Raw genomic sequence first — 15,240 nt, forward strand, 5'->3', positions numbered from 1 at the left:
TAACAAGCTGTTCTCTTAAAATGGGTGCGCTTGTAACTCTGAGCCCTTCAACAAAAAATGTTTTCCCATTTTATTGAGAAATAATACATCACTGTGTATAAGTTTAAGATGCACAGGGCACCAGAGTGGCTCAGTTGGTTGAGCATCTGACTTGGGCTCAGGTCATGATCTCACGGTTTGTGAGTTCAAGCCCCACATCGGGCTCCCTGCTATCAGTGCAGAGCCCACTTCGGATCCTCTGTCCCCCTCTCTCTCTGCCCCTCCCCTTCTCATGCTCTCTCAAAATGAATAAATATTTTTTTAAAAGATTTTTTTTAGAAAGATGTACAGCATGACAGTTTGATTTACATATACTGCGAAATGATTTCCACAATAGGTTTGGCTGACATCTATCATCTCATGAAGATACAATAAAGAGAAAAGAAAGAAGAAAAGAAAAAATTTTCTCCTGTGATGAGAACTCTTAGGATCTACTTTCTTAACAACTTTCTCGTATATCATACAGCAGTGTTAACTGTAGTCATCATGTCCCACATTATATCCTTCGTACTTATAACCAGAAATTTGTACCTTTTGATCCCCTTCCTCCAATTCCCTCTCCCCCCCCCGCCTTTTTTCAGATTCAGCATATAAGTGAAATCATATAGCATTTGTCTGTCTCTGTCCAACTTATTTCATTTAGCATAATGCCCTCAAGATCCATCCATGTTGTCACAAATGGCAAGATTTCCTCATTTTTCATGACTGAATATATTCCATTGTATATATACACCACAACTTCATTATCCATTCATCCACCAATGGACTCCTAGGTTGTTTCCATTGTCTTTGCTATTGTAAATCAGGCTGCTATGAACGTGGGGGTGCATATATCTTTTTGAGTTAGTTCTTTTGTTTCCTTTGCATATATTCCCAGAAGTGGAATTGCAGGATCATATGGTAGCCCTATTTCTAATTTTCTGAGGATCCTTCATACTGTTTTCCACAATTGCTACACCAGTTTACAATCCTACCAACAGTACACAAGGGTTTCCTTTTCTCCACATCTCTGCCAGCCCTTGTTATTTCTTGTCTTTTTGATGATGGCCATTCTAATAGACATGAGGTAATATCTCATTGTGGCTTTAATTTGCATTTCCCTAATGACTAGCAATGTTGAGCATCTTTTTATCTTTTCTGTTGGCCTTTCGTGTATCTTCTTTGGGAAAGATGTCGATTCATGTCCTTTGCCCATTTTGTAATTGGGTTATTTGTATTTCGCTATTGAGTTGCATGAGTTCTTTATGTATTTTGGATATTAACTTTTCATCAGATATATAGTTTCAAATATTTTTCCCATTCCATAGTTGTCTTTTCACTTCATAGATGGTTTTCTCTTTTTTTTTTTTTCCTCTGTACACAAGCTTTTGAATTTGATGTAGTCCCATTTGTTTATTGTTTGTTGTGTTGTTTGTGGGCAAACTTTTTAGAACCAGACCTCAGAGCAGATTTTAAAACGTGCCATGGTCAAATGCCCAGACAGACACTGGTGGTTGCCTATATTCACAATCATGCCCCCATCATCTTCCTAGCTAACAGAAGACTCATCTTCCAGCTCATACACAGCTACTGGCTTCAGAGAAATCTAGACCTTGTCCCAATCATGAATGACTTATTCATACTCTTATTTCCCTTACCAATCATTGGTTTAGACATGAGCAGTTACATGATTATGATAAATGAGACATGAAAGGAGGACTGCCAAGACAGAAAAGACTTCTGGGAGGTTTTCCACTGGCAGAAAGAGACAGCCCCTCTTCATCCAGTTGGAGTTAACATCTGCTTGTGAGGATGGGAATATGAGATGGGTAGTGCTGCCATCTCAGACCATGAGGAAAAAACCAGAGACATATTCAGGCCAGTCAACTCACTGAGTATGGAAGAAAAGGAGTCCCTGATATCACCTTTGAATTTGAGCTGTTGAATTGCCATTAGACCCGTTTTGTTTCGGAGGGTATGTTTTCCATATTGTTTAGGTCAGTTGAGGCAGGATTTCTTATTAATATCCCAAGACACAGACCCAATTTAAAACTGGAGTCATGAGTGACTCTTATAACCTAATCCACCACTATGTGTTGTCGAGCCTTTTTAGCTTGTCTCACCCATCTCTCCCTCCCCTTGTAGATCTCACTGGCAATCCAGACGTGCAGAACATTTCACTTCTGGGTTACTCACTAAGGCAGCTTCTTAGTTCATCTCCAGCCTCCAGTCCCATTGGTTTACTGTTTCTCATAGACGACGGCCCCCCGTGGCAAACATTTCAAGGCTCCCAATCTTGCCCAGTGAAGGTCAGCTAAATGCTTCACCTAGTTTTCAAAAATTTTAGCTGGAATTTTTCAGCATATGTTTAACTAGCCCAACTTCACATTTCAGGCAGACTTGCGCCCCACCGAGCAGTGTGGGTGGCACATTATCAAATGCCACTGCTGGTCATGGCCTGCGCACAACTGGCCAGCCCTGCAGCGGCTCTTTCCAAAGGTCACGCGCTGCAGACGCTTCATCCAGAAGGAGGAGCCCAGCCTCCCTCACATCTCAGCTGTTGTCAGTGGTTGTTTCCCTCTGGAATGTCTTCACCTTTTAGACTCCTTGCTCTTACTTTCTCTCTCATTTCTTCCACTTGAAATTCTTCTTTTTTTCTCTCTTGAGGACTTCTGGGGGTTTTTTTTCTTTGTTTTGACACTTAAAAAAAAAAGACCATTTTCATTCTCAACTCCCTAACTTTATTTTTAACATATTTTATATTCTTCTCACTTTCATACTTATCTTTTTATTTCAGTAGTTGTAGCTTTTCACATCTTCTATTTTCAATCTTTATTTCACCTCTCATTTTCAACGTTTTATTTTATTTACTTATTATTTCTTTTGAGACAGAGGGACAGATCACGAATAAGGGGGAGGCAGAGAGAGGGGGAGACACAGAGTCTGAAGCAGGCTCCAGGCTCCCAGCTGTCAGCACAGAGCCCCACGCGGGGCTCAAAAACCACAAACTGCAAGATCATAACCTGAGCCAAAGTCAGACGCTTAACCAACTGAGCCACCCAGGAACTCCTTTTTCAGTTTTTTCTTAGATGATTCTTTTTTTTTTATTCCATTTTTTAATTTTCTCAATAGGTTATGAATATTTTTCAGTTCTCTACACAGTCCTTTTATTTATAATAAATCTTCAGAAATAAGGTCACACTTGGTTGAGTGCTACAATTTTTTTTTCAGTCAGCTCCACACCCAACATGGGGCTTGAACTCATGACCCTGAGATCAAGAGTTGTGTGTTCTACCAACTGAGTCAGCCAGGTGCCCCTAGACGGTTCTTCATCTTAACTCCTTCAACCTTTTACCTCTCCCTATTTTTACCTTAGTCCCCCTTTTCTTCCTTTCCTATTTTTCTTACTTCTAATCGATTTTTCTTATGCCTACTCAGACATATGACTAGTGCACTATGATTGGAAAAGGCCCACACCACAAACAGGGGAGATGAGATTTACAAACTAAGCCAACTGGGTAGCTCTCCCAAGTAGCAACAGCTCACCTAAAACACCCGAACTGAGGAGAAAAGAAGGTTGTTTTCCTCCACATCAAGGAGAAGTCCCAGGGAGGAGCACTGCAAAGTGGCAAAAGGTAGATTCTCTCTTGCCTCTCTTCCCAAAATGGACACTATCATCCAACCATGCGACAAAATTTGTTGAAGATCTTTTATGTTCTAGGCACTGGGGATACAGAGTTAAGAAGACAGATGTGGTTTTCTGCTCCTCTGGTGCCTATATTTTAGCAGAGAAAGGGAGACAGGAGGCAACACATGAATAAAATAAGTGCTTTGAAGAAAAGAAAACAAGACATTGTGCCTTTAAAGGGGATGAGGAGAGAGGTCAAAGTAGGTTCTCTGAGAAAGTGACGTCAGAGGTAAGAGGTGATTGAAATGACTCAAGCAAGCATGTGAATATCTAAAAGGGAGCAGAAAGTAATAGCAAAAGCAAGTGCGAAGAGCCTAAGAACAAGCTTGGCTTGCTGGGAGAACAGAAAGACCAGGAGGACTTAGAACCTAGTGAGCAAGGGGGAGCCTGGACAAAGGCGAAGCGAGGCTCAATCCCCCCAGAGGTCCTCCCCCACCACATGTCCAGGCCCCTTGCAGGACCCTACGTGGAGGAGCTCTCTCCGCAGGGCCACACCTGCCCCATTTGTACAGCCTCACATTGCACAGGGATTCTTGCTCACGTAGGATTACCAGTTCCACAAATGAGTACAAACTGGCATTATCCTTACATTTGGTCATTTAGGATGCCTCAAGGATAAATTCCTAACCTGGCCCTTTAAAGCTGCTGGATAGGGGCACGTGACGGGCTCCGTCAGTGGAGCATGTGACTCTTGACCTCTAGGTTGTGAGGTGTTTTTTTGTTTTTTTGTTTTAAGGTTTGGGATTTTTTTTTTTAATTCTTATTTTTAGAGACAGAGTGAGAGCAGGGGAGATGGACAGAGGGAGAGAGAGCGAGAATTTAAGGCAGGCTCCACACTCAGCCTGGAGCCCCACACAAGGCTCCATCCCATGACTCTGGGATCAGGACCTGAGCCAAAATCAAGAGTGGGACACTCAACCGACTGAGACACCCAGGTGTCCCCGAGATTGTGAGTTTGAGCCCTATGTTGGGTATAGAGATTACTTAAAATCTTAGGAGCACCTGAGTGGCTCAGTTGGTTAAGCAGCCAACTTCGGCTCAGGTCATGATCTCGTCATCTGTGGGTTCGAGCCCGGCATCGGGCTCTGTGCTGACAGCTCAGAGCCTGGAGCCTGCTTCGGGTTCTGTCTCTCTCTCTCCTCTCTTTCTCTGGCCCTCCCCAACTTGTGTTCTCTCTCTCCCTCTCGCAAAAATAAATAAACAATTATTTTAATAATAAAATCCTAAAAAAATAAATAAAAATAAAGATGCTGGATGGTTCCTAAACTGCAGGGTGTTCCTAAACTTCATGGAGAGTTGTTTTTTTTTTTTTTTTCTTAGAGCCCTTAATGTGTTTGCAGAAGTAAAACCTGGAATATCGGAAAATATTGTTTTTATTTATTTATTTTTAATGCTTATTTATTTTTGAGAGAGAGAGAGAGTATGTGTGTGTGAGCGGGTGAGGGGTAGGTAGAGAGAGGGAGACACAAAATCCAAAGCAGGCTCCAGACTCCAAGCTGTCAGCACAGAGCTGGGCTTGAACTCATGAACCACGAGATCAGGACCTGAGCCGAAGTCAGACGCTTAACCGACTGAGCCTCCAAGGCACCCCATGGAAAAGATTGTTTTTAAATTTGAGGGTTCAATAGGTACACAATATTAAAACTGAACAATATTAGAAAGCTAACATCGGGCAGCCCTTGTCCCAGAAAAGGAAACTTAGTCATTGAGAACCACATTATACACAAAATAAAAACAAAATAAGTAAAAATATACAGTCACTGGCCTTATTGTGTACTTCAGGACAGACAGAAGCCACTGTTCCTTGCCAGTGAGTGGCTTCCTCCAGACTGGGCAAGGCAACCCCACCCCCTCAAAGGGTCTGAGAAGGAGTGGGATTTGCAGGCAATCATGGCCAGGCTGCCTGCACTGGAATGTAACCACGGGTCACTCAGCCAAAGAAAGATTCCCAACCTACTCTTGGGAAGGGTAAACTGGGCAAAACTGGGAGTAATCTGAGGATCTGGCCCTTCCAGGAGGGAATGGCTGGCATAGATGCTGCTCTCTGATTCTGGGTGACAGGATAAACATAGGAGAAAAGCTTTATGACATGGGTCTAGGCAATGATTTTTTTAATACGACACCAAAAAGCACAAGAAACAAAATAAAAAATAAACGAGTGGGACTACATCAAACTAAAAACCTTTTGCACAGCAAAAAAACAAACAAACAACAAAATGAAAAGATGACCTACAGAATGGGAAGAAAATACATGCAAATCATACATCTGATAAGGGGTTAATATCAAACAACTCAATAGCAAAAAAACAAAATAAACAATCCAATTAAAAATGGGCAAAGGAGGGGCACCTGGGTGGCTCAGTCGGTTGGGCATCCGACTTCAGCTCAGGTCATGATCTCACAGTCTGTGAGTTTGATGCCCCACATCGGGCTCTGTGCTCACAGCTCGGAGCCTGGAGCCTGCTTCCAATTCTGTGTCTCCCTCTCTCTCTGCCCCTCCCCTGCTCATACTCTGTCTCTCTCTGTCTCAAAAATAAATAAAAACATTAAAAATTGTTTTTTAATGGGCAAAGGAGGCACCTGGGTGGCTCAGTTGGTTAAGCATCCAACTCTCGATTTTGGTTCATGTCATGATCTCACAATTTGTGAGTTTGAGCCCCAGGTCAGGCTTTGCATTAACAGCACAGAGCTTGCTTGGAATTCTCTCTCTCTCTCTCTCTCTCTCTCTCTCTCTCTCTCTCTCTCTCTCTCCCTCTGTCCCTCCCTCAACCCTTAAATAAGATGGGCAAAGGACACGAATAGACATTCTTCGAAAAAGGATATGTGAATGGTCACATAGGTACATGAAAAGGTGCTTGACAATCCTCTAATTATTAGGGAAATGTAAATCAGAATTGCAGTAAGAATTCACCTCACACCTGTGAGAATGGCCATTACCAAAAAGACAAGAGGTAACAAATGCTAGTGAGGACGTGGAGAAAAGGAAATGCTTGTGCACCATTGTTGGGATTGTAAGTTGACACAAGCACTATGGAAAACAGTATGAAGGATCCTAAAAAACTAAAAGGTAGAACTATGATCCAGGAACTTATGATCCAGGATTTCCATTTTTCCACTTCACCATGTCTAAGAGATATCTGCACTCCCATGTCCATTGCAACATTATTTACAATATCCAAGACATGGAAACAACCTCTGTCCACTGATTGATGAACGGATAAAGAAAATGTGGTGTACATATACAAGGGGATATTATTCACCCTTACAAATGAAGGGGATCCTGCCATTGGAGACAACATTGAGGGCATTATGCTAAGTGAAATAAGTCAGATAGAGAAAGAGAAACAATATATGAGCTCACTCATATGTGGAATCTAAAAAAAAATAGAATAAAATAAAACTCATAAAAAAAAGAGATCAGATGTGTGGTTACCAGAGGGAGAAGGGAGGGAATGTTCTAGACAGGTAGTCAGAGGATAGCCTTCCAGTTATGAAATAAATAAGTACTGTGGGGGTGGGCACACCTGGCTGGCTCAGTCAGAAGAACATGTGGCTCTTGATCGTGGGGTTATGAGCTCGAGCCCCGTGTTGGGTGTCAAGATTACTTAAATAAATAAAAATGTAAAAAAAAAAAAAGTACTAGAGATGTAATGTACCCCATGATAACTGTAGCGTCAACACAGCTATAGGTGCGCCTAGCCGGTTCAGTTGGTAGGGCATGCAAATTTTGATCTCACGGTTGGAAGTTTGAGCCCCACATTAGGTGTAGAGATTACTTAAAAACAAAATCTTTAAAAAAACATAGCTATATAGTATATTTAAAAGTTGTTGAGAGTGAATCATAAGAGTTCTCATCACAAGAGAAGAAAAACTTTTTTCTTCCTTTTTTTTTTTTGTATCTATAAGAGACGATGGATGTTAACTAAACTTTTTGTGGTTATCACTTCACAGTATATTTAAGTCAGGTCACTGTGCCGTATACCTTAAACATACACAATATTGTATGTCAATTATATCTCAATAAAACTGAAAAAGATTAATCTCCTACAAAAAAAAGAAGAGGAAGGAAGGAGGGAGGAAGTCAGGAAGAGAAAAAGGAAAGAAAAGAAACAAACCTTTACCAAATAGCCCATACTGTACTAGGTGTTTTCAAAAGCATTAGTTCTAAATTACCTGCCTTTAAAGTCAGAAATAGTCTCCCTGACATTAATCGTAAGCAAGGCCAGATTTTTTAAGCCCTAAAGCTTTGAACATGAATTAATTTGTCCTCTAAATCCAGGTCTCTCTCAAACAAATGATGTTAATGCCCAAGGGGGTTATGAGATCAAGATCTGTGTGTGCATTTAAATTCCTCATCTTGCCTCAATTTCAAAATAGATGTTCAAGTATCTAACCCTTAAATCCGCTTACAGGGAGATAGATGTTTTTGTCTCCAACTTCCTCTTCTCTGTGTGTGGGACTGAGTAGTAGGACAGATACCAAAAAACCCCTGAATGGCTGCTGTGTCACATAAAGAGCTGCAATCTTACGAAACTTCACGCCTATGTGGTTTATGTACTCTGCATTTGTACCTAGTGAGAATTAGTTAAAGGGGCTAGAAATGTTTGCCCTTTGAAAAAGGTAGATGTTTGAAAGACTGAGTGCTGAAGAGAGACTGGCTTTACCTTGTGTACATCGGGCAGACAGGGCTAGGATATAGAAGCGGCAGGGAAGCCGTCCAGCAGTTAGAACTCTTCCACGATGGATGGGCTGCCTGCGGAGACAATGTGTGCCCTCCATGGGAAGTATTCATGCAGAAGCTAGAACATCTGTCAGGGATGCCATAATTAGTATTTCCACCTAAATTGGAAAATTGAACTAAACCAGTGGTTTCCAAATATCTGTCCAGCTATGACAGTCTCCACTGATCCGAGACAAAATGATTTTAAAAAAGCAATGTCATGAATTTTTCCCAGAGCTCACTTTATTGAATTTAAAGGACTGCTCTTAGGGGTATCTGGCCAGCTCAATCGGTGAAACATACGACTCTTGACCTCAGGGATGTAAGTTCGAGCTCCACATTGGGTGTAAAGATTATTGAAAAATAAAAATGTTTAGGGGCACCTGGGTGGCTCAGTTGGTTGAGCATTCAACTCTTGATTTCCACTTGGGTCGTGATCCCAGGGTCGTGGGATAGAGCTCCACATCAGGCTCCATACTCAGCATGGAGCCTGAGATATTCTCTCTCTCTCTCTCTCTCTCTCTCTCTCTCTCTCTCTCTCTCTCCCTGTGCCCCTGTTCATGCTCTCCACTGTTCATGCTCTCTCTCTCTCTCTCTAAAAATAAAACAAATAAAATAAAAATAAGAACCCTTAAAAAAACAAATGAAGGATTGCTCTTAGTTCTGAGATTACACAGAATGAATCCTTCCTACCTTGTCATCATTAGTCTCCACACTTCTATGAAATAGTGGTCTAGGAGATGACAGTCGCTGCTTTGTTGTTTATTTATATGGCAAAAGTAAAAATAGCATCACTACGCTGACTACCCCCAATTTTTCATCTATGTTAATAGTCCATAGAATTCAAAAGTCAGGGGACTGTTAGACTACAGGCTAACTCAACTTGGACTACAGTCAAACTCAAAAGTCACCCAGTTGTTCAAACCAAAACTTTGGGGTACGGTCATCTCAAAACGTTGAGCCTTCTCCTTCCCTCAATCACAACATCCATGAATACGAGCCTGTCACATTGATTCTATGTTTACAATATGCCCCAAAGTGGCCCTTTCATCCTGCAAGATGCCCCTAGCCTAAGCCCCCATCATCTCTCCCACCAGGTCCACTTGTAGCAGCTTCCTAACCAGCCTCCCTGGTCCACTCTTCGCCCAGCACTTCAGTTCATTCTCCACTCAGCTATCAGAGCAATTAAATATGTCTTCAGGTCATGATCTTCCCCTTAAAGCCCTCCAATGGCTTCACATCCCACCTGGAATAAAATCCAAATTCCTTATCATGAGAGAATACCCTAAAATATCTTGCCCTGCCTCTCTCTTCAGCCTCAATTTATCCTTTATGTCCATATATATGGCCTTTCAGTCCTTCCAACAAACCAGTCTGGCTTCTGCTTCAGGACCTGGCACTTGTTTTTCCTTCTGGTTTGAAGACTCTTGCCCAGGATCCTCCAGAGCGGATTCCTTCTCCTCACCATTCAGACCTCAAACGTCACCTCTTTCAAAATCTTCCGAGGCGTGCCTGAGTGGCTCAGTTGGCTAAGTGACCAACTCCTGGTTTCGGCTCAGGTCGTGGTCTCACAGTGTCTGAGTTTGAGCTCCGAACCAGGATCTGAGCTGGCAGTGCAGATCCTGCTTGGGATTCATTCTCATTCTCTCTCTCTCTCTCTCTCTCTCTCTCTCTCTGCCCCTCCCATGCTCATGTGTGCTTGCTCTTGAACTCTCTCTCAAAATAAACTAAAAAAAAAAAACAAAACAAAACTTCCAAGACTACCCATCTACATCAACCCCTCTCCCACCCCAGTGCCTCTTTAACTTAACAAATGTCTGTTTTGCTTTCTTATAACACGTATTTATAGTTTAAATTGCTTTGTCCACTTATTCATATGTTTATTGCCTGTTTTCCATTCTAGAAGGAAAGCTTCCCTAGGGCAGGGGCACCTGGGTGGCTCAGTCAGTTAAGCTGCCTACTTGGGCTCAAGTCATGAACACATGGTTCATGAGATCGAGACCCCACTGGGCTTGGTGCTGACAGCATGGAGCCTGCTTGGGATTTTCTCTCTCCCTTCTCTCCGCCCTTCCCCTGCTTGCTCTCTCTCTCTCTCTCTCAAATAAATAAACATTTTTTTAAATAAAAAATAAATTTATAGGGGCGCCTGGGTGGCGCAGTCGGTTAAGCGTGACTTCAGCCAGGTCACGATCTCGCGGTCCGTGAGTTCGAGCCCCGCGTCGGGCTCTGGGCTGATGGCTCAGAGCCTGGGGCCTGTTTCTGATTCTGTGTCTCCCTCTCTCTCTGCCCCTCCCCCATTCATGCTCTGTCTCTCTCTGTCCCAAAAATAAAAATTAAAAAAAAAAAAACGTTGAAAAAAAAATTTAAAAAATAATAAATAAATAAATAAATAAATAAATAAATAAATAAATTTATAAAATAGAAGGAAAACTTCCCTAGGGCAGCAGCCACATCTGCTTGCTCGTTTCTGTATTCCCAGCTAAGGAAGGGAACAGCACCCAGGCAGGGGAATGAATGAATGAAAACCTTCTGAGTTTAAGATTCCAAAACCCGTTTTCTCTTCCAAAATGTCTTTCTATGAACAAATACACTGAAAGAAAGCATCATTTATTGGAGAAAAATAAGCAAGGTGACCTCTAGTTCTGAGCCAAAACAAAATACAAGTTGTCATAGAATTGTGTCTGTTTTGTTTTGTGTCACAGAGAAGCAGGGATCATGGTAGCTTTCCCCTCCAGAGCAGGTTGAAGCAAACCTAAAAGGGAGGTCCTCAAAAATGCTGACGTCTCAGAATATACTCAGAGATGGACTGAGGAATGAAGTCATGATTAGAATACTTACAACAAAAGCCCGGAGATTATTGAGTACTGGGCACTCATCTGAGCGTTATGTGTCCATTAACTTGCTTCAACGCTCCCCACAGCCCTACGAGGAAAATACTGTTGTTATTCTTCAAGTCAGCTACAGAAGAAAAAACAAAAACTCAAGGCTCTGACATGGTTTCTCACACTCCCTGACTGTCACTGGTAGATGCAGTGCCCGTTCAGATTTTTTTCTTTCCAGCTTCTCTCAACATCATTCAGAAAGTGGAGAGGGGGGACATCTTTATCCCTTTCTCACGCAAAGATTAATTCCAGTCACAAATATAATCTGTGGTGCCCTATAATTTCCCGCGACAGGATGTGAATTTGTAACTTCCGTGAGACAAGTTAGGCAAATAAGTGCACCGAAAAGAATGTATAAAATAGAGGGCAGTAGCCACCGGAAACCAGAACGGCGATAGCCCTCGTGTGGTCAGTTGTGGCGGTAACCTGCCGGAAGGCGGCCTCCTCGATGCGCAGGGGGTTGGGGTCTCGTCAGGAAGAAGTGCACAGCTGCTCCTGATCCCGCTCCAAGAGCTGACTCTGCTGCCAGAGGCCAAGAGCTTCCCTTTAATTGCCTCTCTCCTGCCCCCATTCATTAACATATGTCCCTCCACATGACACAGAGAAAAAACACTCCCTCTGGAAACGGGCCACTCCACTCGGAAGGACGGCCCTTAGAGCCCTGCCTGGATAACACTTTTGTATGTGGTAGTGATTAACAATATGGCTGGCTAGCACCTTTTCATTCACAGCACCACTGACATATGTCTATATGGAAGAAGAAGGAAAAAAAAAAAGATATTCCCAGATTAAGTGGCACATTTGGTGGGAGAGACACCCGAAGCAAGATGAGAAGGGGGCGGGGGACATGCATTCAGGAGCCATGAAAGAGGCATTTCTTCATTTACTTAAGTAACATTAGGAGAACCTCATCCCCAAAGTAAAAAGCTCTGGGCGGGCCTTGGACAATTCCGCATAGAAGGCCACGGCTACTGAGCCCGGTGGGCGCTGATGTGTCCTGTTGTCCTAAGGATAACGAGGACAGAGCACACAGCTTGGTCTCTGAGCTCAGGCTGAATATGAGAGTTTAAGAACCAGGTTTCAGATCAATTTCTAAGTGGACAGACTTAATGTATTGGCACTTAGAGCCAAGAAACACATTCCTTTTATAGAACGCATTTGTGTTCCAGAAAGACGCTATGCGCATCAGTTTCAAATTACTGACTGGCTTTTGCTTCTCAGGGATTCAACGTATCATTTTTAAGCTGATCTCTACCTTTTTAAAGACAAGCTGTACGTTTCTTTAAAAGACTAAATGATTAATGGCGGTGGTTGCACAACAATGCAAATGTACTCAGTGCCAGTGAACTACGGACACTTGGAAACGGTCAACAGGTCAGTTTTATGTTACCACAATTTTGTAAGATTTTTACTTGGAAGGAAAAGGAAATGGAAGCATATTTGAAAGTTTCATCTTTAATGATACAGTGAGGAGACATAACGATACTACCAACAGTGTTTTACATATATTTCAATATTAAAATGACAAAACAACAAAGAAGAGAGTTACTAAAACTAATGCGAAATATTTTGTTTTCATGCATAATGTTTGCATGAGGACCCACAACTTGTAATAGCACAAAGTGCAGGCATTTTCTGCTGAAGGTGGGGCTAAAACATTGAACAAATCATAAGGTTTTTTAACAAATCAAAAAATCAAATCTTTCAGGGGCGCCTCAGTGGCTCAGTCTGTTGAGTGACCAACTCTTGATTTCAACTCAGATCATGATCTCATGGTTTGTGGGACTGAGCCCCAAGATGGTCTCTGTGCTGATAACTAAGAGCCTGCTTGGGATTCTCGCTCCCTCTCTCTCTGCCCCCACCCCCCGTCCCTCTCTCTCTCAAAATAAATAAATGAACTTTAAATGATCAAATCTCTTAGAATTCTGGTGATTTTAGCTCTCTAAAATGATAGAAAATACTGTTTCAATAAAATTCTGAATGGCTTTGTGAAAATCTCTTTAAAAGTTTTCAGATTTGCTTGACATCATCAATGGAACAAAACAGTCTGGGGAGGCCCTGGGTGGCTCAGTCAGTTAAATATCTGACTCTTGGTTTCAGCTCAGGTCATGATCTCACGTTTTCATGAGTTTGAGCCCCGCATTAGGCTCTGCACGGGCAGCCGCAGAGCCTGTTTGGGATTCTCTCTCTCCTCTCTCTCTGTCCCACCCCCACTCGTGCTGCCAGTCTCTCTCAAGATAATAAAACTTAAAAAAAAAAACAAAAACCAAACAGAGTCTAGAAATAAATACAAATTCACTCAGGAATTTAGTATTCAATAAAGGTGGATTTCAAATAAACAAGGAAAAGATAGATTCATTAATAAATAATATTATGACAACTGAGTAGACATCAGAAAAAAAAAAAAATTCAAGGGGCACCTGAGTGCCTCAGCTGGTTAAACACCAGACTCTAGGTTTGAGCTCAGGGCATGATCTCACGGTTGGTGAGTTCGAACCCTGCATCAGGCCCTGTGCTGACAGCTCAGAGCCTGGAGGCTGCTTCGGATTCTGTGTCTCCCTCTTGCTCTGCCCCTCCCCTGCTCATGCTCTGTCTGTCTCTCTCTCTCTCTCTCTCAAAAATAAATAAAATATTTTTTAAATTTTTAAAAAAAAGATAAAATCTGGGGCGCCTGGGTGGCACAGTCGGTTAAGCGACCGACTTCAGCCAGGTCACGATCTCGCGGTCCGTGAGTTCGAGCCCTGCGTCGGGCTCTGGGCTGATGGCTCGGAGCCTGGAGCCTGTTTCCGATTCTGTGTCTCCCCCTCTCTCTGCCCCTCCCCCGTTCATGCTCTGTCTCTCTCTGTCCCAAAAATAAATAAACGTTGAAAAAAAAATTTTTTTTAAAAATAAAATAAAATAAAAAAATAAAAAAAGATAAAATCTTAAAAACAAAAATAGGTAAAAGGATAAATAGTTTATATAGAACCAGTACAAAGGTCTTTTACACATATTAAAAAATGTTCAGGGGGCACCCGGGTGACTCAGTCAGTTAAGCACCGGACTCTTAGTTTCAACTCAGATCATCATCTCACAGTTTTGTGGGTTTGAGCTCCGCATCAGGCTCTGCGTTGGCAGCACGGAGCCTTCTTGAGATTCTCTCTCCCTCTCTGTCTGCCCCTTCCCTGCTCACTCTGTCTCTCTCAAATAAATAAATAAAACTTTTAAAAAAATGTTGCTTCCTCAATTTAAAAAATGATAATTAAAACCACAATGAGATGCCATTATCACTTTCATATGAGCAAGTACCAGTTGGTGAGAAAGTGGGCAAACCAGCACTGTGTATATTGCTGGTGGAAATAAAAATTTACACAGCTTTTTCGGAGGAGCTATTTGGAAATACATATGAAAAACATCTAGCGTACGTTCTGTTGGGCCTAGCAATTCCATATTTAAAAACTCGTCATACAGTTATGCTGACACTTATAAAAAATGCTGTTTGTATAAGAATTTTCACTCCAGGGGTGCCTGGGTACCTCAGTCGGTTAAGCATCTGACTTTGGCTCAGGCCACGATCTCACAGTTCATGGGTTTAAGCCATGCATCGGGCTCCACACTGAGAGTCCAGAGCCTGCTTGGGATTCTCTTTCTCTCCCTCTCTCTCTGCCCTCCTCCCCCCGTCATGCTTTCTCTCCCTCAAAATAAATAAACTTAAATTTTTTTTTTCTTTTCACTCCAACCAACAAAACGTCCGGCTGAAGAAGTGCTTTAGTAAATGGAATATTATGTAGCTATTGAAAGGAACTATGTGGTTCTATATGTAATATATCCAGTATCTACAATGCAAAAAGCAAGGTGCAGAACAGTATGTATATGCCACCATTTGTGTGTGTATAACTTTTAAAGAGATACATACCATACATGCTCAAAATGTGCTGTAGAATGGTCTAAAA

At 42.1% G+C, this 15,240-nt stretch overlaps 1 protein-coding gene across 12 annotated transcripts in view; it reads right to left on the reverse strand.

Moving 5' to 3' along the window:
- SLCO5A1 (solute carrier organic anion transporter family member 5A1) overlaps positions 1 to 15,240 on the reverse strand; it is a 307,828-nt gene that overhangs the window by 199,418 nt on the left and 93,170 nt on the right. For all 12 annotated transcript variants that reach the window (XM_045049920.1, XM_045049919.1, XM_023248212.2 and 9 more), the window contains one exon: positions 11,265 to 11,348. The gene's annotated coding sequence lies outside the window, so the exon portion shown is untranslated. The remainder of the gene's footprint in view (positions 1 to 11,264; positions 11,349 to 15,240) is intronic.

This window comes from Felis catus, chromosome F2 (genome assembly GCF_018350175.1).
Source record: "Felis catus isolate Fca126 chromosome F2, F.catus_Fca126_mat1.0, whole genome shotgun sequence".
Taxonomy (NCBI): Eukaryota; Metazoa; Chordata; class Mammalia; order Carnivora; family Felidae; genus Felis; species Felis catus.